General features: G+C 38.9%; 1 protein-coding gene across 28 annotated transcripts in view; it reads right to left on the bottom strand.

The window, feature by feature from the left end:
- Positions 1 to 25,200, bottom strand: part of SHROOM4 (shroom family member 4) — a 249,635-nt gene that overhangs the window by 205,538 nt on the left and 18,897 nt on the right. For 7 of the 28 annotated variants that reach the window (XR_014835394.1, XR_014835393.1, XR_014835391.1 and 4 more), the window contains exon 2: positions 7,324 to 7,453. The exons of the other annotated variants lie outside the window; for them this stretch is intronic. The gene's annotated coding sequence lies outside the window, so the exon portion shown is untranslated. The remainder of the gene's footprint in view (positions 1 to 7,323; positions 7,454 to 25,200) is intronic. 28 annotated transcript variants of the gene reach the window in all.

Here is a 25,200-nt window from a genome sequence, read left to right on the forward strand (position 1 = left end):
GCTAAATGGTCAGTGAACCTGACTAGTATCCATTAGGGTTCGATCCCCGGCCTTGCTCAGTGGGTTAAGGATCTGGCGTTACTGTGAGCTGTTCTGTAGGTTGCAGACTCAGCTTGGATCCCACGTTGCTGTGGCTGTGGTGTAGCCTGACAGCTGTAGCTCCAATTGGACCCCTAGCCTGGGAACCTCCATATGCTGAGGGTGTGGACCTAAAAAGACAAAAAAAAAAAAAAAAGAGTGTAGCAGAACAACTCAGGGCAAAAGCAGCTTATGAGACCTTCTTTATTCCAGTGCTTTCCTAGAATTAAAGGTTGGCAAAGAACTAGGTTTGAATGTGTGGCTGGAAGAGTCATTATTTAAAAGCAGTTATTTCACATCCAGATTACAAGAGTCTTTCTTCATCTTCAGAGTTTGAGGGAGGGAGTGAAGATATAGATCCTTTAGGATGAACAGTAACCACCCACTTATGCATGCATGTTCCTATAGGTGTGTTTCATGGGAATCAGGGAGAAATCAACTCCACTCTTCTAGTCCTTAAGGTCAGTCTTCCATGTCTGCAAAAATAACAATTGCAATGCAATAACTCGTACTTATATATAAAGCACTTGACACTTTACAAAGCTTCTTCCTATTCATTATCTCATTTAATACAAATTAATCCACTATGTGCTGTACTTAATGAGGGGGATGATATTTAAAGTGTATTCCATGTGACCTAGCAATTCTGCTTCTTCTGGGAATATATCTTTTTTTTGCATTGTATTAACTTTTTTTTTCCCTTTCTTTATTTGGGGGTCTTGACAACTCAACACATATCTTTTAAATGATTTTTATTTTTTTCCATTAGAATTAGTTTACAGTGTTCTGTCAATTTTCTACTGTACAGCAAAGTGACCCAGTCACACATACATATATACATTCTTTTTCTCACATTATCCTCCATCAGGCTCCATCATAAGTGACTAGATATAGTTCCCAGTGCTATACAGCAGGGTCTCATTGCTTATCCATTCCAAATGCAATAGTTTGCATCTATTAACCCCAGATTCCCAGTTATGAATATATCTTAATAAAATAATTAGACAAGTATGTGAAGATATATGTACACATGGCCGCTGTAGTACTGTTTATAACATCAAAATATTAGAAGTGAATTAATGTGGATCTGGTTAAAATATTTATAGTATTCATATAGGCATAAAGTGTGATACTATAGAACCATTAAAATTGTTATGTAGATTTGAATAGTTTTCAGCAACATATTGTTAGGTATACAAAAGTGGGCTACAATATGATGCAGCAATCCTCCTCTTGGACATATATCCAGAAAAGATGAAAACTCTAATTTGAAAATATACCTGCACAGCAGCACTATTTATAATAGTCAAAACATGGAAGCAACCTAAATGTCCATCAACAAATGAATGGATGGAGATATGGTGTGGAGTTCCCGTCGTGGCTCAGTGGTTAATGAATCCAACTAGGAACCATGAGGTTGTAGGTTCGATCCCTGGCATTGCTCAGCAGGTTAAGGATCCAGCACTGCCATGAGCTGTGGTGTAGGTTGTAGACACAGCTCAGATCCCAGCGTTGCTGTGGCTGCGGTGTAGGCTGGCAGCTGCAGCTCTGATTCAACCCCTAGCCTGGGAACCTCCAGTTTGTGCGGCCCTAAAAAAGAAAAAAAAAAAAAAAAGACAGAAAAAAGATGCGTTGTGTGTGTGACGGTGTATGTGTATGTGTGTGTACGCAATGGAACATTACTCAGCCATAAAAAAGAATGAAATAATGCCATTTGCAGCAACTAGGATGGGCCTAGAGATTATTATATTAAGCAAAGCAAGAAAGAGAAAGACGTACCATATGATACCATTTATATGTGGAATCTAAAATATGACACAAATGAACATATTTACAAAACAGAAACAGACTCAGAGACAAAGAGAACAGACTTGTGGTTCCCAAGGTGAGGGGGTTGGGGAGGGATGGATTGGGAGTTTGGGATTAGCACGTGCATATACAGGACAGATAAACAAGGTCCTAGTGCCTAGTGTATAGCACAGGGATCTATATTCAACATGCTGTGATAAACCATAATGGAAAACAATATAAAAAATTATATATATATATATATATATATATATATATATCTGAATCACTTTGCTCTAGAGCAGAAATTTACACAACATTGTAAATCAACTGTACTTCAGCAAAATTTTTTTTTAATTTTAAGAAGTGGGCTACAAAACAATACTCTTTTCTTTTCTTTTCTTTTCTTTTCTTTCTTTCTTTCTTTCTTTCTTTCTTTCCTTTTTTTGTCTTTTTGCCTTTTCTGGGGCTGCTCCTGTGGCATATGGAGGTTCCCAGGCTAGGGGTCGAATTGGAGCTGTAGCCACTGGCCTACGCCACAGCCACAGCAACACCAGGTCTGAGCTGTGTCTGAGACCTACACCACACAGCTCACAGCAACGCCAGATCCTAAACCCACTGAGCAAGGCCAGGGGTCGAACCCACAACCTCATAGTTCCTAGTTGGATTTGTTAACCACTGAGCTACCATGGGAACTCCAACAATACACATTCTAAGACATCATTTTTTGGCTTACTTTTTTTTTAGGGCCACACCCACAGCACATGAAGGTCCCCAGGCTAGGGTTCAAATAAGAGCTGCAGCTGCCTGCCTACATCACAGTCACAGCAACGCCAGATCTGAGCCTCGTCTGCAACCCACACCACAGCTCAGGGCAAACGCCAGATCCTTAACCCACTGAGCGAGGCCAGGGATTGAACCTACATCCTCATGGATACTAGTCAGATTGTTTTCTACTGAGCCATGACAGTAACTCCCTAAGACATCATTTTTAACACATGTGTGTATGTAAACAGAAAAATTAAGTGTGAGACAGCCATACACCTAATTATCAATGCTGGTTATCTCTAGGTGGTAGGAATGAAAGTAATTTTCATTTTCTTCTTTAAAAGTTTATGTATCTTCTAAGTTAGTATTAAAACAACAAACAGTATTACTTTTGAAAATATGCAAATTTTGAACAGGAGAGGGAGTAAGTTATGGAACAATAGTAGCTACTATTTACTGAGCAATTTTTATGTACCACAGCTTCAAACACACATTGCATTTTAATCCTCATAACAACCTCAAGAAGTATGTAATACTGTCTCCCATTTTACAGATGAGGAGTGGAAACTGAAGCTCAGAGAGTTTAAAGGACTTCCCAGGGTCACATACCTAGAGGACAAAACTAGAATGCGAACTAAGGTTTCTCTTGACTCTAAATCCTACGCTCTTATTTTCTGCTCTATCAAGGGCCATTTGTCCCTTGAAGTGCTCAATGCACCAAAGCCAGATTTTATATTTGTGAATACTTATGCCAGAGAGACCCCACTAAGAGTACTATTATTTTCAGGAGTTCCCATCGTGGCTCAGTGGTTAACAAATCCAACTAGGAACCATGAGGTTGCAGGTTGCATCCCTGCCCTTGTTCAGTGGGTTAAGGATCCAGCATTGCTCTGAGCTGTGGTGAAGGTCACAGACACAGCTCGGATCCCACGTTGCTGTGGCTCTGGCATAGGCCAGTGGCTATGGCTCCGATTTGACCCCTAGCCTGGGAACCTCCATATGCAGAGGGAGAGGCCCAAGAAATGGCAAAAAGACAAAAAAAAATAAAAAAGAGCATTACTATTTTCAGCTCAGAGCAAGGTTTCAAGAATATACAGAACCATCAAGGCCTGGTGCAAAAGGAGAAGCAGCAACAGACCAAGCTGAAGTCTTGTCCCTAAAAAGTCTTACAAAGGCAAGGCGAGCCCTTACATGATGCAAACCTTTGCTTCCTCCAGCCATATATTCCTTCACTGAGTACCTATCATGGACCAGGAGCTGTGGAGGTGCAAAGATGAATAAGGCAGATTTCATCCCCAGCCTTCGGAATTATTTGAGAACAAACTTCCTGATGAAATGTGACCAATGGCCAAAGGCCACAGCAGAAAACTTGTTAAGACTGGAAGCAGGTGGTCAAATTCTTCCTTACTACAACTTAATAGTAAATATACAGATTCAGTTACCCCAAACCAGCCAACATTATTGAACAACGACTATGTACCAGGCCCTGTGTTGGGTACTGTCGCATATCTTACTAGTACTACTATTATTACTACTACTAAGGACAATAGCAGCTAACATTTTATTAAGTCCTGCCTGGTAGTGGCAGCAACTGGGCCGAGTGCTTTTCATACGACATAAAATTTCGCAACCAAAATTCTATTAACTTGGATTAAGGTTTAATCAAAAACCAAAATGGAATACATCCAACAAACAAAACATCTAGAATTCTCCACAGATTCACCTACTCACCACTCGAAAGGTGATGGTCATCTTAAAGGTAAAATGGTTTGATAGCCAGACAATTGCATTAATACTTTCCATTTGTTCCTTTTTTTTCTTTTCTTTTCTTTTTTTTTTGCCTTTTCTAGGGCCACTCCCATGGCATATGGAGGTTCCCAGGCTAGGGGTCGAATCGGAGCTGTAGCTGCCAGCCTACGCCAGAGCCACAGCAACACGGGATCCAAGCTGTGTCTGCGACCTACACCACAGCTCATGGCAACGCCAGATCCTTAACCCATTGAGGGAGGCCAGGGATCGAACCCGCAACCTCATGGTTCCTAGTTGGACTCGTTAACCACTGCGGGAACTCCTCTTCCTTTTTTTTTCTGCTGGCCTAACACAACACATATTTATTATCTCTTGGCTTCTGTGGGTAAGAGTTCAGGCATGGCTTAGCTGGGTTGTTTGTAAGGCTTTAATCAAGGTGTTAGTCACGGATAGGGTCACATCTGAGGCTCAACTGGGAAAGGATCTGCTTCCAAGCTCATGTGACTGTTGACAGATCCAGTTCCTTGTAGGCTGTTGGACGCTTGCTGGTTGTCAGCTAGAGACTGCCTTCATTTGGTTGCCACATGGCCTCCTTCATAGGTAACTCACATTCATGGCAGCTTGCTTCTTCAAAGCCAGTTAAGGGAGTAAGCATCCTCTTTCCTCCTTTAGTCCGGATCAGAGGCTCACAGACTTAAAGAATTACTTTCTAGGGTTTTATACATAGGTGTAGTGCTTTCTTGCAATACAAGGGATTTTCAGGGGGAATTTCCAATAATTCATGATTTTTGTCTTGTCTGCTACTTTTAGTGCCTGACTTAAAGGGTGCGTGAAATAATAAAGATGATACGGAGAGTATATGCCCAATCCATGCTAGAGCTTGCCCTTAATATACTAAGCTTCATAATAACCCTATCAGATAAATAGCCCTGATTTCATTTTACAGGTGAGTAAATGGAGTTCAGAAGGGGTCAGACCCCACTGCTTCAGTGTGATGAAGCCAACATTTAAACCCAGGTCAGACTGACACCAACGCTCCTTGTATAGCTTCATGAGAGGTACTTTCTTCCTGATAAATAAATTATCTTTTAGCTCAAAGCAATAATGGCCAGGGCACAATGAGCAAGATGGATCAGAAGGGATGAGCATGAGGCAGATCCAAGGAAGAGGGGTGAGAAGAAAAGTGACACTCTCAAAGTTGGGCTTTAGAAAAATTAACCTGTTGGTGGTGATGCCTGTCCCCTGAGGTTGTCTGTCATGTGAAGAAGAATACAGACAAGAAAGCCAAGTCTACAGAACAAGCCTCCTTTTCTGGTGGAGGCCTCCAGGGTGCTGAGGGATCCAACTGAAGGTCACTTGTGGCCTTCAATTCCCAAACTGAGGACTGGCAGCCACCCTCCTGGAGGTGATATAGGAAGCTGGGATCCCAGTTCCCAGTCATTGCATGTTACAAAGTTCACATTGAAGAAGACACCTCAGCTTCCCTAGTGTCTCAGAATGGTGTCAGGTAGCAATGGCAGTCATCGAAATGTCTAAAAAGTGTTATTTTCCATCTAAACCATCTGAATCTAATTTCAGAAAAGACCAGCCTGGGACTGGAGAACAGAACTGCAAAGCAAAAGGCCAAAGATCATGCACAGCTTCCTCTCCCCACCTAAGCTAAGCTTGCGGGGGTGCTTCTCCCCAAAAGATCTGTTGCCCCATTCAAGGAAGACTGAGGAGTTTCTGTTATACCTTTGCCTACTTGCCAGGAAAGCAAAAAAATAAAATAAAATAAAAATCAAGGATGACAATCCCCACCCACCAGATGCCCTACTTATATCCAAAAAGATTTTAAGTGCCTTACAATAAAAATTCATATATCACAGGATCATAAAATTAAAAGAGGTTTAAAAAAGCAGAGGAGGGGAGATGATTTTATTTAAAAAGAAGAAAACCTTTAGTTGATATATGCTTTGGTTGAACAGTCAAATTTTCTCTGAGCTTCCTAGCAGTCAAGGCATCAAGGCAAACACCATAGGTTCCAAAACTTTGATGTGTTATAAAGGAAACAAGCTAATTTGTCAGGAGGCAAACTATTGGTTGGCCCTAGATTCTACATATATATTATACAAGGGACCATTAAAAAAACCCACAAAGACTGATCTCTTCAACATCGTTTTGGCCAGATGTGTTTTGTCACATAACCATTTCTTAAAATGACCCTCACATTTTAAATCACCCTCCCTCTGTGAACAATCTTTTTCTTTTCCCTCCCTTGCTTCCCAGTACTTCTACTGAGGTACCTGTGAACAGGCAGTGCCAATGCCCTCCAGAAACTATAGCTTTGGACCTGCTCCAAGTTCTTGGTTGGGATCTCAAGACTGCTAGGCCCTGAGAGCAGAGAAAATACCTGTTTTGGCCTGGAATATTTTTAGGGCTATCTGGTGTCAACTGCCTTCACTAGCAGCCTAATTCCTTGGGCTGATACTGGGCTTTGAGTACAAGAGTCGGTGGTATCTAAGGGGCTCTTTCTATGAGAGCTTATATGTCTATTGGAGCAGAGGCACAAAAAAAGGAAAAAAAAACATCACCAAGTAAGCCAGACCAGACCAGAGGCAGGCCTACGTTGGATTAAGATCATACTCAGGAGAAAAGAATTCTAGGTGTGAATACAGAGAGTGGAGCCGGGGGAGGGGCGTGTGGTGTTAACCAGTAGACAGTTCAGTTTTTAGGAACAGTGCCAGAGCGAGGATTCCAAAGCCAGAAAAAAATGTCTGGGTTTAATAATGGGAACCCCCCCCCCAAACCCCCACCTCAACTGCCCTGGAGGTGGGGCAACTCTGAAGCAAGTAAAGAGAAATCAATGGCTTGCCGGCTAGGGACAGTAAAAGGGAGGTTGAAGAAACAGTCTGGGAAGCAAAATTCTGCAAAGCTGGTAAAAAGGACATTTTTACTTACGTTATGAGACCGACATCTGACTTGGGTGACAAGTAAAAGGAAATATTGTTAGGAGCCAAGGTCTTGTCAAGGTGTGCGATATGAGGCAAGCAGTGCTTAGTCCAGGCTAGGAGAAGAGGTGGCAGGTGCGCTGTGGCAAAAGCCAGGCAGAAATTCCAGTGAGAAAAGAAAGGAAAAGAAGGTAATTTTCACTCAACCATGGACCAAATGCAATCATTATTATTCAATTTATTTCTTACAACAATCCTGTGACCTAAGAACAATTGCCATCTGACAGATGAGGAAACTGAGACACAGGGATTTACTTCATAGAAATTACTCAGGGGTACCTGGCTAGGAAGGAGATCTTCTGGGCTGTGAACCCACATGTCTGTGGCTCTACTACTTGTGGTCTTTCAACACATCCTGCTGAACAGTGCTGGCCCTACACAACTAAGGAACCAAGGCCCCAACATTGATGGTGGCAGGAGGGGGAGGCAGCAGCAACTTGACCTTGGCCATATAAGAAAAGTTTCTTTCCTGAAGTAGGATCAATCAAAATTGGATTTCTAGGTTTCTTTAAATTCCTACCTATTCTATTTTTTCTAAATATAACTATATATATAAATGTATGTATAGTTATATATAGAAAGAACAAAATAGGTAGGAACATATATGCATATACATATAAAAACATAATTACACATGTATATTTTAATCTTTTATTTAAACAATATCTAATAATATTAATAATAATACTAGGTAATCCTTATTACCTAGCCATAAGTATTACTGTGTGCCAGATACAGGACTAAGCACTTAGTGGCTCAGATAGTTTCTTCACATCAGAAAATCTGCATATCAATTCTATTATTATCCATAATCCACATATGAAAACTTGGGCTTGGAGAGGTTCAAAAACTTGCCCAAGGTCACACAAGAAATAACAGAGAATTTCAGTTCAACTCAGCCTCCAGATCCACAGACACTGCCCTCCTAACTCGTCCATATAGATACCACAGAAGACAGAGATTAGCAAAAAGGAGACAAACTCACCAATAGCAATATTAACATATCTGCTTTTCTCTACAGATTTTCAAGCTATATTAACTGGTGTTTTGATTTGATTTGTTCCTTAGTTATCCCACATATGTCTGTCCCCAAAGAGCTGATAAGCCCCTTGCAGGCAGAAACTAGGCCTTCTCTTCTGTTTCTCCCCACCATCTCCCCCAATACCAGCCCAGAGCCCAGTGGGTGGCCATATCTGCTGCTCACAGGCCATCATGAGGAGACCCAAGCTCAGTGATGATATCAGAATGCAGCAGAATTTTCCAAGCCATGACTTCCTGAACCTGGCAGCCCAACAAGAGTTCACTATGTAATCTGAGATAAGGTGAAAGGCTTGGATAGCCTCCTCAAGCCCTAGGCTGACCCAATCTTTTATCAAACATTAAATCCACCAGTTGTAAATCAGTAGAAGACTTCTTAAAGAGTTGATACATCTTTAAGTAAGTTATCAGATGTCTAGACCAACATGTACATACAAAGATGTTCCCCACGATGTTATTTATAATAGCAAAAAAAAAAAAAATGGAAACCTAAATGGTCAATTACATGGAAGTAGCAAATTAAATTATAATGCAACCATATGGGTCTTTTCTTATGCAGTAGTCTAAAATTAAGTTTTCAAAAAATTGCTAATGACAAGGGAAGGAGCTATAATAAGTTAAGTGGAAGAATCAGAGGAGGATACAGACAATACAGCCATGTAGTATGATCTCATATATATATTACTTTTATAATCAAAATATATTACTCTTAATGAGAAACAAATCAATTTATAAAAACAAGACGAATAATGGTGACCCTTTGCACAATGTCTTTTCTCTTGCAATTAGTGTTGCATTTTCTTAGACATGGTTTAAGTTGCTGCTACATTATCTCAGTTTCAGTTTTAAAATGGGGGTGAAGGTAGCCACTAATTTCCCACAGTTACTGTGCTGATGAAAAGAGATAATGGATGTGGAAATGCTTTTTCAAACATTAGAGTACTATTCAATTCTGAGCTATTATTGAAGAGATCCTAAGTGCGCTGAATTGTGCAAATTGGTGGTTTTGCAGAAATCAATCTCTCTCAGAGCCAGTTTCTCTTGGGGCCGATCTCTGTCTCTTCTTGCCCATTTCAACTGCCGTAATCACACTTCACACCCTTATCATCTATTGTCTGAATTTCCACCTCAGTCTCCGAGTCGAATCTCCTCCAGTCTCTGGCCCCCTCTACTCGCTCTCCACAAAGTACAAGAATCACCGCACGTGCGGCACATGGACGTTCCCCCAGGCCAGGGGTCAAATTCAAGCTGCAGCTGCTGGCCTCTGCCACAGCCATAGCAATACGGGATCTGAGCCGCTTCTGCAACCTATGTCACAGCTCACGGCAATACCGGATCCTTAATCCACTAAGCAAGGCCAGGGATGGAACCCACATCCTCATGGATACTAGTTGGGTTTGTAACCCACTGAGCCACAGAGGGAACTTCCAAGAATCACCTTTCTGATCATATTAATCCTCTGCTCAGACTCCCAAGCACTCTTCACATAATCACATCAATTTTTAAATCAATTCTTCTATGACAGTCTCCAATCATCATCCTAGTCCCCATATAGTTAACTTAAAAATCGTCATCAAATCCTTGCTTAGTTAGAAAGTATTGTATTACTCAGCCATAAAAAAATAAAATAATGCCATTTGCAGCAACATGGATGGACCTAGAGAGTCCCGTACTAAGTGAAGTTAGATAGGAGTTTCCATCGTGGTGCAGTGGAAATGAACCCAACTAGTATCCATGAGGATGCAGGTTCGATCCCTGGCCTTGCTCAGTGGGTTAAGGATCTGGCATTGCCGTGAGCTGTGGTGTAGGTCGCAGACGTGGCTCGGATCTGGCATTGCTGTGGCTCTGGCATAGGCTGGCAGCTATAGCTCTAATTTGACCCCCAGCTTGGGAACCCCCATACATATGCCGCGGGTGCGGGCCTAAAATAAACACAAAAAGACCAAGTGAAGCTCGACAGTGAAAGACAAACATCATATGATATCGCTTATGTGTGGACACTTGAAAGAAGGATATAAAGGAACTTACGTGCAGAACAGAAGCAGACTCATAGATTTTGAAAAACTTATGGTTACCAAAGCGGACAAGTTGGGGAGGGATGGACTCAGTGTTTGGGATTGGCATATGCATACTGATGTACGTGGAATGATTGGCCAATGGGGACTGCTGTATAGTATGAGGAACTCTGCCCAATTTTCTGTGATAATCTATATAGGAAAAGAATCTGAAAGAAAATGGATGTGTGTACATGTATAACTGAATCACTTTGTTGTACAGCAGGAATTATCACAACACTGTAAATCAACTCTACTTCAATAAAACTTTACACATGTATTATATAGTAGACCCTCATTATAGCATGCTTCTACTCAAAGTGTGGTCTCTGGATCAGTATCATCAGCCTCACTTGGGAATTTTTTAGAAAAGCAGAATCTCTGGTTCCAGCCAGACCTATTGAATTAAAGCCTGCATTTAAGAGTATCCCTGGGGGTTTCGTGCTGGTCTAGTGGTTAGGACTCGACTTGGCGCTTGCACTGCTATGGCCCAGGTTCAATCCCTGGTCTGGGAACTGAGATCCCACATCAAGCCACTGCTTGCAGTGCCCCCCCAAGAAAGAGTATTCCCCCAGGTGATTCGTATGTACAGTAATATTTGAGATGCACTGGCCTAGGAGGGCCTAAAGCTATCAAGGTAAAGCAAGGTGTTGACAGCTATAATTAACTGACAGTTTTATTTACTCTTTCCAAGCTGTCCTTATGCCTCTCTCATGTGTGTTTGTCCATCTCCTTTCTTGGATGGTAAGACTATTTAAAAAGTAGTAACTTATAGTTTTCTCTTTCTTTTTTTTCTCTTTCTTTGTCTCACCTCCTATCATCCCGGAGGCCCTCTGGAACTGACCATCAACTAAAAATAGTTTTAAAGTCCATCTTTAAAAGTAATCATGATCAAATTTATGTAATACGACACAGTGGTTAAGAACATGGGATCTGGAATTGCCAGCCTGAGATCATAAACTGTCTCCACTACTTTCCAGCTGAGGGACCTTGGTCACCTTACTTAACCTCTAAGTGCTTCAATTTGCTCATCTGTGAAATGGAGATACTAATAGATATAGTCAAAAGATAGTTGTGAGAATTAAATAAGTGAAGCAATGGAAAACTCTTAAACAGAATCTGCCACTGTTACCATTATATACATTTTATGTATTTTATAAATGCTGCCTTAGAAGAGAATTAGGATATCTGCTTTCAAAATTTAGGCCACTAGGAGTTCCCGTCGTGGCGCAGTGGTTAACGAATCCGACTAGGAACCATGAGGTCGCGGGTTCCGTCCCTGGCCTTGCTCAGTGGGTTAACGATCTGGCGTTGCCGTGAGCTGTGGTGTAGGTTGCAGACGCGGCTCGGATCCCGCGTTGCTGTGGCTCTGGCGTAGGCCGGTGGCTACAGCTCCGATTCGACCCCTAGCCTGGGAACCTCCATATGCCGCGGGAGCGGCCCAAGAGATAGCAACAACAACAACAACAAAAGACAAAAAAAAAAAAAAAAAAAAAAAAAGACCAAAAAAAAAAAAAATTTAGGCCACTAATAATCAGACTACACAACTGTTTCCATGATGGGCTGTATGCCGGGAATTTAGCGTGGATAGATGTCCTGAATTCTCATAATTCTTCAGTGAGATTGATAGTAGCCTTATTTTACAAAAGTCAGACTTTACACAGTTCAATCTGAATTCAGGCCTGAAGGATCCCAGAGTCCATGTTCTCTAACACATATAAGCAGGGGGCTTTAAAGGCAAATAGAGAAAAAAAAAGACTTGATCATTTTAAGAGATAAAATAGAATGAGGTAAAAGTTGATAGTTTGACTATTTGGGCTACCCAGATTTAGAAAAGCAGGATTTAGCTTTGCAAGAGCTCACAAGCTCATTGATACAAATAATTAAAATAGTACTGTACTCAGTGACCTAAACATGAAGCAAACAGTTTGTGGAGGGTAAGCCAAGGGCGATCATCTGGGTCTCTGGGATTTCTCCCTTAGTATTCTAGGCCCCAAAAATGGTTAATGGAAACTTGTCTCTATTCCCAGCTACCTAGATTGTCCCTGTACAGGAATTAGGTAAAGATATTTCTATGCCAGAATCAGAGTGTCTGAAACACACAGGAAGAAGAAGGGAGAGACCCACATTGGGTCTGTAACACTCCTGTCCTGGACATTACTACCTCTGGTTCTTCTTTCTTGCTCTAGGGATTCACCCAGTCATCACCATCACCACCGCCACCCCTACCACTACTTAAGGCAAACCACACACCATTCTTAAGAGAAGTCAGCAGGAGATAATGCCTAGGATTAGGGCCAAAGCTAGGAAAGTAGTAGAATGTTCCCACCCTGCTGAAAAGACTGGAAGGGGAATGGGGCAAGTGATGGCCTCTGGGAGTCTTCCAAACTCATAGCAAGCAGTGGCAGCATCTTGTGAAGGGAAGAGGCCCAGGGGCCACAGGTATATCAGTGGAGCTCCCAGTATGGTGTTTGACACATGGGCAAGGACCTCTTTGTATGGCCATTCAGTGATAAATCCCTTGGGTAAGGAGGTATGCAGATGAGTAATGAGTCAGCCCCACGTAAACCAAGGGCAGGTAAACAGTCACTGAATTCTCTGTGCATACAGGTGAAAGATTTTAAGCCACCTAAATGAATAAGATAATTTTAAAAAGCCAACCAATAAGTAGGCAGAGATCAGGAGGCCTAGAACTGACAGTATGGTATTCCAAGTGAAGGGTAAGGAAGTGAGGAAGAAAAAAAAGATTGCATTGCAACCTCAAAGGATGCTGCAGCTGAAAATGAGTCAGTGACAGTAGTGATAAGGTCCAATTAGTAAACTCAAATTTAAAGAGTTAGAAAAACAAGCAAAGCTGAGTCCTATCTGAAAAGGACATTATAAAAACCATTATGAAAAGGATACGAATGAAATCACATAGCATTTAAGCATTACATAAGATCCCCAGGCCGAGGGAATGCATGGGAACCTGGGCTCCACTTGCCAAGCCTGGTACCTCTACACAGGACTGAATAACCCTGAAGAAGGGAAAATCTCTTTAGAATTGGCAGAAAAGCATCTTACGGGCTAGGGGCAACTCAGGAGTCTTTCCTCTGAGGGTTTCATATTAATAAAAACCATGACTATAGAGACAAATATTAATAGGGCTGACCCCAAACAGATCCAACTATTTCATCTCGAACTCACTTGATCTCTTTTCAAGGATATAGAGCTGGATATTCTGAGAGTTTTGCGTGATTGCCTAAAATGCCAAAACTTCCAACAGAGTAAATATTTCAAATGAGTAGTTTAAAAAAATGAATCTGAAAATAAACCAACATCATCACCATTTGAAATGATTTCTTAATCCCCATACCGCACTCATAAAGGAAAAACAAAGGTTGGGATCAGAATTCTTAAGGTCGATAGGGTCTTTACTGTCCTTAGTTTAACTCTTCACTCTACAGATGGAATAAACGAGGCCTAAAGAATGGTAGTAACTTGCCCAAGGAAATAGATCATTTAGGTGGACTGTAGGGTATTTGCTTCACATGAATTAAAAATCTGGTGGGGGATGGAGTAGGATGGGGTAAAGTTAGGGACCATACATGTTCTCCATTTCTAATTCTATACTTGAAATGAATTGAATAATCATCTCAAATTGTCATTTCACTTAGCCAAATGAAAAACAAACAAGTTTGTTTGTTTTCAGAAATGGGAGTTTTCAGAAATGGGAGCCCTTACACATAGGAGAGACTGAACTCTGGTTTACTGAATGCATAGGCAGTTAAAAGGAAAATAAGTTAGAAGACAGACAGAGGCCTACCTATGTATGTATAAAATCATAATCTGGCCATTTAAATAGCCAGGCTACTAGGATTCCTCTCATCCTCCCCACAGTAAAGTCTCAAGTTGAATTTATGCCTGCCTGGGCACAATCCTCCTTCCTTCAACCCCACCCCACACACATCCCTCCACCTATCAGAGTTAACTTGAAATCACTAGGATATAGTCTCTTCTCTGGCACAAGACTCATCAAACTATACCAAGTTAAGCTGCAAATTTCCCTTCATTCTACACCTTTAGGTTCTAATTTAGACTAGAATAATAATAGGAGGTTAACATGAAAGGACAATCTGGTAGCGTCATCTTATCTCCATATTTCTTAATGAAAAGTCTTACTTTGCTCCACACTGGTCATGTAAATAGAACTGAAGCCCACTGCAGGTTAAAGGTGGGCAGGAAGAATTGGCAGGCAGCTCTATAAATATTCATGTATTTCCAGTGAGTGTTCTTGGTTAGAGGGACAGAGATGGGAGTGCAATGAGTGGGGGTGACTGGTCACTTCCAAGGTGGCTTTTGTCTGACCCTGGCTACTTACACTTATATGCCAAGAGACCAAGAGGCCTCCCAGATACTCAAGATACAGTCTCAAAAGAGACAAGTATAAGTGTAATGCTTTTTGAGGGTTTTTTTTTTGTGGTATAGGGTTTTGTCTCTGAGAATATGGGCTCTAAACTATCAGCTCTGAGCGAGAGCAGAGATCTGGAAATCACTGTAGACTGTTTACTGAAGACACCAGCCTAATTTTCTGTTTTAACCAAAATAATTATTGGTCTAAGCATGTCAGGAATAGAAAAAAAATGAGATGTTTCCTTCCCTCACTTCACCCTGCCCTCAATTCCTTCTTCATGGTTTGCCCTCATCCAGGATATTGTGTGCAGGTCTAGTCACCACATCTCAGAAAATAGGGTCAAGCTGGAGAAAGTCCAGGAAAAGGCTTAAAAATAGTAAATTCACAACAAATAAAACAAATTCCAACTCCATCAATTAGTATACTTAGAAGACATATCACCCCCAAAGTTTAGAACAGCCTAACCATATAATCAGTTTTTTTTAGGTTTGGATAAATTCATTGCTGACAAATATTTTAAAAGGAAATTAATGTTTGGAGAACATTTCTTACCGTGGATGTTGACTAGGAGGAGGGGCCAAAATATGAATGTTTAGGGGCTATATATTCTGTCAGCTCCCATACCAGTAACATTATCTCTGTGATCTCATTTAATCCTCACAATAATCCTATGAGTAGGTACTATTGTGATCTCCATATTAGTGATGAGGAAACTGAGGTTTAAGAGAAGTTACATAACACATCTAACTCACACCCTGCTGCTTAAAACCAGGTTTGGATATAGACTGGAAATTTTGGAAGTGATATCATCTTTATTTACAGATGATATGATCAGCTAGGTAGAAAATTCTAAGGAATCTATAAAAAGGTAGATTAAAACTAATAAGTTGAGATTAGTATGATGACATGACACACAATCAATATACATAAATCAATCACATTTCTACATACTAGTAATCAAGAATCAGAAAGTGAAATTTTAAAATACAAACCATTTACAATAGCATCAAAAATATGAAATACTTAGGGATAAATTTGGCCAAAAAAAATGTCCAAGAGCTATAGACTGAAACTACAAAACATGGGCTGAGATAAATTAAAGAATATTTAAATAGAGAGACATGCCCTGTTCCTAAATTGGAAGAGTCAGTATTGTTAAGGTGTTAATTCTCTCCAAATTGATCTACGGATACAGTGTAATCCCAATCAAAATCCCAGCAGGCTTTGGAAATAGAAATTCACAAGTGGATTCTAAACTTTGTATGGAAATTTAAACAGCTGGGAATAGCCAAAACATTTCTGAAAAAGAACAAAGCTGGAGGGCTTACGCCACTTGATTTTAAGACATGTTAAAGATACATTAATCAAAACAATGTGGTTTTGGCATAAAGAAAAATATATAAGTCAAAAGTATATAATAGAGTGTTCATGTGTATAGAGTCAATTGATTTTTGACAAAGGTACCAAAGCAATTAAATGGAAGAAGGATAATCTTTTTCAACAAATGCTGCTGGAATAACTGGATGTTAACATGCAAAACAAATAAACGAAAACAAAAAGCAAACAAAAAAATCCTCAGCCATTACCTCACACAACTTATAGAAATTAACCCAAAATGGATCCTAGATCCAAGTACAAGAGCTAAAGCTATATAACTTCTAAAAGAAAATATAGGAGAGATATTGTAGTTTGCCATGGGTAAGCCAAAGACTTCTCAAATAGGACACAAAAAGCTGAAACTATAAATTGTTAAAAAAATATTAAATTGGACTTTATCAAAGTTAAAACCTTTTACTTTGCAAATGACACTGTTAAGAAATGGAAAACCACATACTAGGAGAAAATATTTGCAAATCATATATACCTACCAAAGGACTTGCATATACAATACATAAAGAATTCTTATGACTCACTATCAGAAGCGAAAAACCAATAAAATGGGCAAAAAGATTTAAATAGACACTTCACTAAAGAAGATATACATATGGTGAATAAGCACATGAAAAGATGCTTGATGTCACTCATCATTAGGAAAATATAAATTAAAACTACAAAAAATACCAATACATATGTACTACAATGGCTAAAAATTTTTTAAATGACCATATTAAGTGTTGGTATGGATTGACATGCTCTTACACTGTTGGTGTAAGATATTTGCAACCACTTTGAAAAATAATTTGGCAGCGTTTTAAAACGATAATGATAACATACCATATGACAGTCATTTAACTAAGAAAAATAGATTTAACTAAGAAAAATAAAAGTATATGTTCAAAGACTTATACATGAACGATTGTAGCAGTTTTATCCATAATAGTTAAAACTACTCATTAATAGCCAGAAACAATCCAAATGCTCAAAACAAGTGAATGGGTAAGCAAACTGTGTTACATCTATTCAATGGAATATTACTCAGCAATAAAAAGGAACAAACTTGATACATGCAAGAACATGAACAAGTATAGAAAAATCTGTGCTAAGTGAATAGAAGGCAGTCTATTGATATAAAATTCTGGAAAATGCAAACTAATCTATAGTGATAGAAAGTGACTGCCTGGGGGCTGTGCAGGTGGATTACAAAGGGTATACAGAAGCCTTTGGGGGTGATGCAGGGGTTTATTATCTTTATTATGGTGATAGCCTCACAGGCACTGTCAAAACTCATCAAATTGTACATGTGTTTATACACGTACAATTTATTGCAATTATACTTCAGTAAAGGTGTAAAATATAAAAGCAGGTCAAATTTGCCTCACACAATGGTTAACATGCTTGTAAAATAGGGATTGATTATCCCACCAAATAAAAATAAGTATGCTTACTTTGTGCCAAACTTTACACAGTATATGCAGTTCATTCTGGAAAAGGAAAGTAAATAACGACTCCCAGACACTTCTAATCCAGATGATTGTTAGTCGAAACAATGAAAGGTCATGAAGGCTGCACACTAATGTATATTGTAGTAACTAGGTATCAACCTCCTGCAGAACAGATTTCAGGTGTTAGCTGAAAGAAAAGAAAGGAAGAGGTGAGAGTTCCCTGGTGGTCTAGCCATTAGGACTCAGCCCTTTAACCACTGCTGCCTGGATTCAATCCATGGTCCCACATCATGCCACTGCATGTCATGGCCAAAAAAAGGGGGGAAGGGTTTGTTAACTTTGGCTCTACTGGATGATGAAATTAAGACTGAGCTACTTGCTAGTAAGTTGTTCAATAGTTAAAAATGAGTCTTGGTTGTTTTTGTAAAAATTCATTTAAGAAGGAATGACCAAAATTCAAGAAAGTAGAAGAAGAAAAAAAGAAGACGTGTGGCTCCCATATGGTTCAGTAATAATCACAACCAGTCTATGCTCCCATAAAGAGTCTGATGAAATATGTGAAGGGAGAAGAAAAAGGGGCCCTTTGAAAGGTGTATGGGGTATAGTGTGGGAGTTGACAAAGATATTATGGGGCCAGAGAGAGAGAGAGATCAAGAGCACATTTTTACTTTGCAAAACCAATTTAAAGACCCTTAGGTTAGATGGCTTATACTTATGTAAAATACCAGCCAATCCATCAACAAATTTTTTAAAGTGCCCACCAGTGATTTATTGTTAATGCTTAGTGAACTGGAAAACTGCAACTGGAACTACTTAAATTTTTCTGACTTCTGAAAGGTAATTAAATTGGTACACACAGGGAATTACCAAAGTATTGTGATCCTTTAGGGAACAATGTGTTATCTGTTGAATTTGTCTGTCTGGGTAGTAAATCATGTTCCTGTCTAACATGCTAGATAAGCATACCTCACTCAACCAGAGGACTTGGAAACTTCAGATGGAAATAATTTACAAAATACAAATGGCAAACCACAATCACTACCAAAAGAAGGGAGGAAATAGAAAAGAGAAGATGGAAGAAAGAACATTTTTATTCTCTCTTTCTCTCTCTCTCTCTCTCTCACACACACACACACAAATTCACAAGTTCAAGTGGTGAAGTATGTAACTATCCACCTATGCAAAATTTTTTTAAAATTCATATCAGTGTGTAGATAGCATAATAATAAATGCTAATGGTAAGGGAGATGGAAGATGACAAGTAATAAATATCAAACTAAAAGCTTATCTTCTAAGATTAGGAACAGGACAAGGTACCCCACTCTCAAGACTTCTACTTGACATAGAACTGGAAGTCCTAATCAGAGCAATTAGGCAAGAAAAAGAAATAAAAGGAATCCAAATTGGATAAGAAAGTCAGTATTTTGGGGTTTTTATTTGTATTTTTTCATTTTTAAAAGTTTTATTGAAATACAGTTGATTTACAAGGTTGTGATAATTTACAAGGTTGTGATTTACAAGGTTGTTCTGCTGTACAACAACGTGATTCAGATATACATGTTCACACATCCATTGTTTTTCAGATTCTTTTCCCACATAGACCATCACAGGATATTGGGTAGAGTACCATGTGCTATACAGCAGGTCCTTGTTGGCCAATTAAAAAAAAAAGTAAAATTGTCTCTGTTTTCAGATGACTTGGTCTTAGAGATATAGAAATCCCTAAAGACTCTACCAAAACAAACAAACAAACAAACAAACAAAAACAAAAAACAAAACAAAAAAAAACCTGTTAGGACTGAAAAACAAATTCAAATTCGGTAAAGCTACAGAATACAAAGTTAACATATAAAAATTACTTGTTTTCCTATACACTAACAATGAACTATCTGAAAAGGAAATTAAGAAAGCAATCCCATTACACTAGCCTCAAAAAGAATAAAATACTTACGAACAAATTTATCTAATGAAGTAAAAGATCAATGCACCCAAAACTGTAAACATTGATGATAGAAATTGAAGACACAGGAGTTCCCTTGCAGCACAGTAGGTTAAGGATCCGGCATTGTCACTGCAGTGGCCTAGGTCACTGCTGTGGTACAGGTTCAACTCCTGACCCAGGAATTTCTGTACGCCATGGGCGCAGCCAAAAAAATAATAATAAATAATAATTTTAAAAAAGAAATTGAAGACACAAACACACAAACTTACAATATCTAGAGCAAGTGATACAGTATCTATCTTTCCATTCATTTATCCACTGATATAAAAAAGCAAAATTTATATCAGTTTATAGATAGCATAGCAATAAATGGTAAGGGCTAAGAAGAGGGAAAATGAGAAGTAACAAATATTAAGGCAGTCATATTGGGGATAGAGGGTCTAAGGAAATTCCTTCTTTTTGTAGGTTGTTCTTCACTCAGCAATCAGTTTAAATAAGTAAATACTTAATATTATATAATCAATATTCTAATATATAATTAATAAATATATGTTATATTACATTTTATAAATATAAAATTAATAAATACATAAAGTACATTACCATACAATATATAACACACAATATTACTATGGATGACAATGCTTTAACTGTTTGGTTTTGTCCTTGTCACTGATACTTGGGAACAAATGTGCAAACCCCAGGTCAAGGAGAGAAATGAAAATTCAAGCCTGAAAAAGAAACCAGATTCAGAAAGCAAACATTTATACAAACTTAAAACATGAACAAAAAATCTCCATAAGGAATATCAAACCTGCTCATTAGAAAGAACACAGTGAGCTGTAGCAGAGAAGTGGAGAAAACTAAGGATTTTGTGGGAGGAAAAATGGAAGAATGGAGGGATGGAAAATAGGGTAGAATGGGACCAGAAGGAAGTATAATTTGTCTTGGGTCTCAAAGAATAGGCAGGATTTGGTCATGTAGATAAGACCAGCAAGGTGTTGAGAGATGATGATGAACAAAGCACTGGTTGTTTAGGAAACTGAGTTGTCACATTTGGGGCTTACTGTGTATGGCAGGGATTATGGACACAGGCTCTCAAGACAGCCTTTCTGGGTTAAAATCCTAGCTCTACCACTTACTAGCTGTGAGACTCTGGGTAAATCATTTAGAATTCCATGTGCCTCATTTTCCTTCTCTTTAAAATTGGGAAGAACAACAGGAATTTATATCATTGCCATATGGATTAAATACAATAATACATGTAAACTGACTTAGAACAGTGTCTGGCATCCAGTAAGTGTGCAATAAATGTTAGCCTTTTTTAAAAAAAAAATGGATGAAGTACAAAGAAAGATCCAGGACGTAAGCCCGGGAGAGAAAGTAGAGAAGCCATATTATGGAGAACTAGGGATGCTAAACCTGAGGGGTTGGTACTTAAATCAAAATGAAGAAAGTCTGGAATAATAGAGTACAATAAAGGAAGACCAATTGGGGTCATCTTGTGTTAAGAGATTTTCATAACTCTAGCTACCTGACAATGGAAAGGCTGGCTGGTGGTAGAGGGTTTTTTTTCCCCCATCAATGGAAGGGTTCAAGCTCAGCCTGGTCCAAGAAATTCAAGGGTGTTGTAAGTGGTAGTCAGGTAGTGGGTCAGTGCTGGCCAACTTGAAAGGATGCTAAGGTTCCTTTCAACTGCAAGTTGATTTTGAATAAAGACTCCAGGAACAACATGGAGGAAAGAATTGTGCAAGACTAAGAGCATGGAGCCAGAACAACCATCCAAGTGACAGAGGGCAGTATAAGAGTGACAGTGGTGGGAGGTGGGAATACACTGTTTAGGAAGTCTGCTGGTCTAGAATGTCAGAGCTGGAAAGAACTGCAGAGATCAACCAGTCAGTCCAGCTTCGTCATTGTACAGACAGAGAAATCAAATTTCTCAAGGGAAGAGACTTTAGAGGATAAATTTAAAGGGGGGGTGAGCCTAGAGGCAGGGAAGCCAGCCAGGAATCCAGGAATCCAGCAATCCAGAAATAAATAAGGGCTTGGAAGAGGGTTGGAGTAGCAGGAATTGAAAGGAAGGGAGTAGACAGGAGGGTTATTTTGAAGGAAGAAGGACTGACAACACATGGTGATTGATTGGCTATAGAGGATGAATAAGCAGTGACTCTGAGGAGATTTCAATGCTAGCTGAGTAGGAGGCAGGAGGCCAAGGACAGAGCCTGTTTGGCAAAGGGAAGATAATAAGTTCCATTTTAGATATATTGGGGTTTGAGAATAAAAAAAGAAAAAATTTTCAAGTAGACACTGCCCATCAGACAGCTGAAGAGACTTGAGCTCTGATGAAAGGTTAAGGCAAAAGATTTGGAAGCCATGATTGGGTAGTAGCTGTGGTGATCATTTTGAAATGTATATAGACATTGAATCACTATATTGGACATCTAAAATGAATATAATAATGTATGGTAACTATACTTCACTAATGAAAAGAGATTTGGGAGTCACATGCCCTCTTCATTGCTCTTTCATTAGAAAAGAGGTGAGAGACAGAGAATGGAGAGAGGCAAAGAGAACAGTAGGAGACTGAGCTCTGAGCCTTGAGGGATTTTATAGGATGGGATGGAAGAGGCAGTTGATTCCCAAAGGAGAATGGAGGCACAGTGATACAGGATAGAGAAACAAGATAGTTCAGTGTCACAGAAACCATGCTGGCAGCAGGACTTTGAGACTATCTGATGGGTACTTTGGGAACAATCCACTAGCTATATTAAAGACTGGTTACTGTATAGCATTGGGAACTATGTCTAGTCACTTATGATAGAGCATGATAACATGAGAAAAAAAGAATATATACTTGTATGTGTAACTGGGTTACCATGCTGTACAGTAGAAAATTGACAGAACACTGTAAACCAGCTATAAGGAAAAAAAATAAAAGTTTTTTTTTTTTAAAAAAAAAGACTGGTTAAATAAGAGTTCCCGTTGTGGCTCAGTGAGTTAAGAACCCAACATAGTATTCATGAGGGTACAGGTTCAAACCCTGGCCTTGCTCAGTGGGTTAAGGATCTAGCATTGCTGCAAGCTGCAGGTATAGGTCACAAGTCAGATCCGGCTCAGATCCAGTGTTGCTGTGGCTGTCATGCAGGCCAGCAGCTGCAGCTCCAGCTCCAGTTTGACCTCTAGTCCAGGAACTTCCATTTGCCACAGGAGTGGATGTAAAAACAAAAAACAAAGACTAGTTAAATAATTAAATGTAGTATGTTTGTTTAAAAAAATTGAAGCAGCCCTGTATATACTGATAGAGAAATGTCTCCAGTATATGCAAGTGAAAAAAAATCAAGATGAGAAGATTGTTTTCATATGTGTACAAGGCAAGATAAAGGATGTCCACTTTCACCACTACTATTCAACATAGTTTTGGAAGTCCAAGCAACCGAAATCAGAGAAGAAAAAGAAAAGGAATCCAAATTGGAAAAGAAGTAAAACTATCATTGTTTGCAGATGACATGATACTATACTTGGAAAACCCTTAAGATACTACCAGAAAACTGTTAGAACTCATTAATGAAATTGACAAAGCAGCAGGACACAAAATTAATACACAGAAATCAACTGCATTTCTATATACTGACAATGAAAGATCAGAAAGAGAAATCAGAGAAACCATCCTATTCACCATCTCATCCAAAAGAATAAAATACATAGAGCTAAATCTACCTAAAGAGACAAAAGACCTATATTCTGAAAACTATAAGATGCAGATGAAAGAAATAAAAAATGACACAAACAGATGGAAAGATATAACATACTCTTGGATTAGAAGAATCAATATTGTCAAAATGACTATACTACCCAAGGCAGTCTACAGATTCAATGCAATCCCTATCAAATTACTAAGGACATTCTTCACAGAACTAGAACAGAATATTTTAAAATTTGTATGGAAACACAAGAGACCCTGAATGGACAAAGCAATATTGAAAAAGAAACACAGAAATGGAGGAATCAGGCTCCCTGACTTCAGAAAATATTACAAAGCTACAGTTATCAAAACAATTTGTACTGGCACGAAAACAGAAATATATATAAATGGAATAGGATAGGAAGCCCAGAAACAAACCCCAGCACCTACAGTCAACTAATCTATGATAAAGGAGGCAAGAACATACAGTGGAAGAAAGATAGTCTCTCCAATAAGTGGTGTTGGTAAAACTGGACAGCTACATGTAAAGGAATGAAATTAGAAACTCTCTAACATCATACACAAAAATAAACTCAAAATGGACTAAAGACCTAAATATAAGGCCAAATACTATAAAGCTCCTAGAGGAAAACAGGCAGAACACTTTTTGACCTAAATCACAGCAACATCTTGTTTGATTCACCTCCTAGAATAATGACAATAAAAACAAAAATAAACCCATTAGACCTAATTAAACTCAAAAGTTTCTGCGCAACAAAGGAAACCATTTAAAAAATGAAAAGATAACCCACAGACTGGGAAAAAAATTCTTTGCAAACAATGCAACAAAGTCTTAATCTCCAAAATATATAAACAACTCATACAATTCAACGACAAAAAAACAAGCCAATTGAAAAATGGGCAAAAGATCTAAATAGACATTTCTCTGAAGAGGACATATGGAATACCAACAGACACATGAAAAAATGCTCAACATTACTAATTATTAGAGAAATGCAAATCGAAACTACAGTGAGATACCACTTCACACCAGTCAGAATGGCCATCATTAACAAGTCAACAAATAACAAATGCTGGAGAGGGTTGGAGAAAAGGGTACCCTCCTTCACTGTTGGTGGGAACGTAAATTGGTACAACCATTATGAAAACAGTATGGAGGTACCCGAGAAAACTAAATATAGAACTATCATATGATTCAGCAATGCCACTCCTGGGCATATATTCAGACAAAACATTCATTCAAAAATATACATGCACCCCCATGTTCATCACTGCACTATTTGCAATTGCCAAGACCTGGAAACAACCTAAATGTCCATCAACAGATGAATGGATTAAGAAGATGTGGTACATATATACAATGGAATACTATTCGGCCATAAAAAAAGGATAAAATAATGTCATTTGTGGCAACATGGATGGAACTAGAGATTCTCATACTGAGTGAAGTAAGTCAGAATATCACTTATATGTGGAATCTAAAATATGGCACAGATGATTTTATCCACAAAACAGAAACAGACTCATGGACATGGAGAGCAGACTTGTGGTTGCCATGGGGAGGAGGGGAGAGAGTGGGATGGACAGGGAGTCTGGGGTTGGTGGATACAAACTGTAACATTTGGAGTGGATGGGCAATAGTCTATAGCACAGGGAATTGTGTGTGTTTGAGTCACTCTGCTGTACAACAGAAATTGAAGAAACACTGTAAATCAACAATATTTTAATTTAAAAAAATTTTTAAATCAGCAATTCAGATTTTTACAGAGGTAATAAAATAATCAATTTTCTTTATATATATGAAAAAAGAATCTATACTGGAGTTCCTTAGTGGCTCAGCAGGTTAAGGATCTGGCATTGTCATTGCTGTGGCTT

Source organism: Sus scrofa, chromosome X (assembly GCF_054392235.1).
Source record: "Sus scrofa isolate SSC_HxYL_T2T_F1_AM1 chromosome X, Sscrofa_HxYL_maternal_Yorkshire_Landrace_v2.0, whole genome shotgun sequence".
Lineage (NCBI taxonomy): Eukaryota > Metazoa > Chordata > Mammalia > Artiodactyla > Suidae > Sus > Sus scrofa.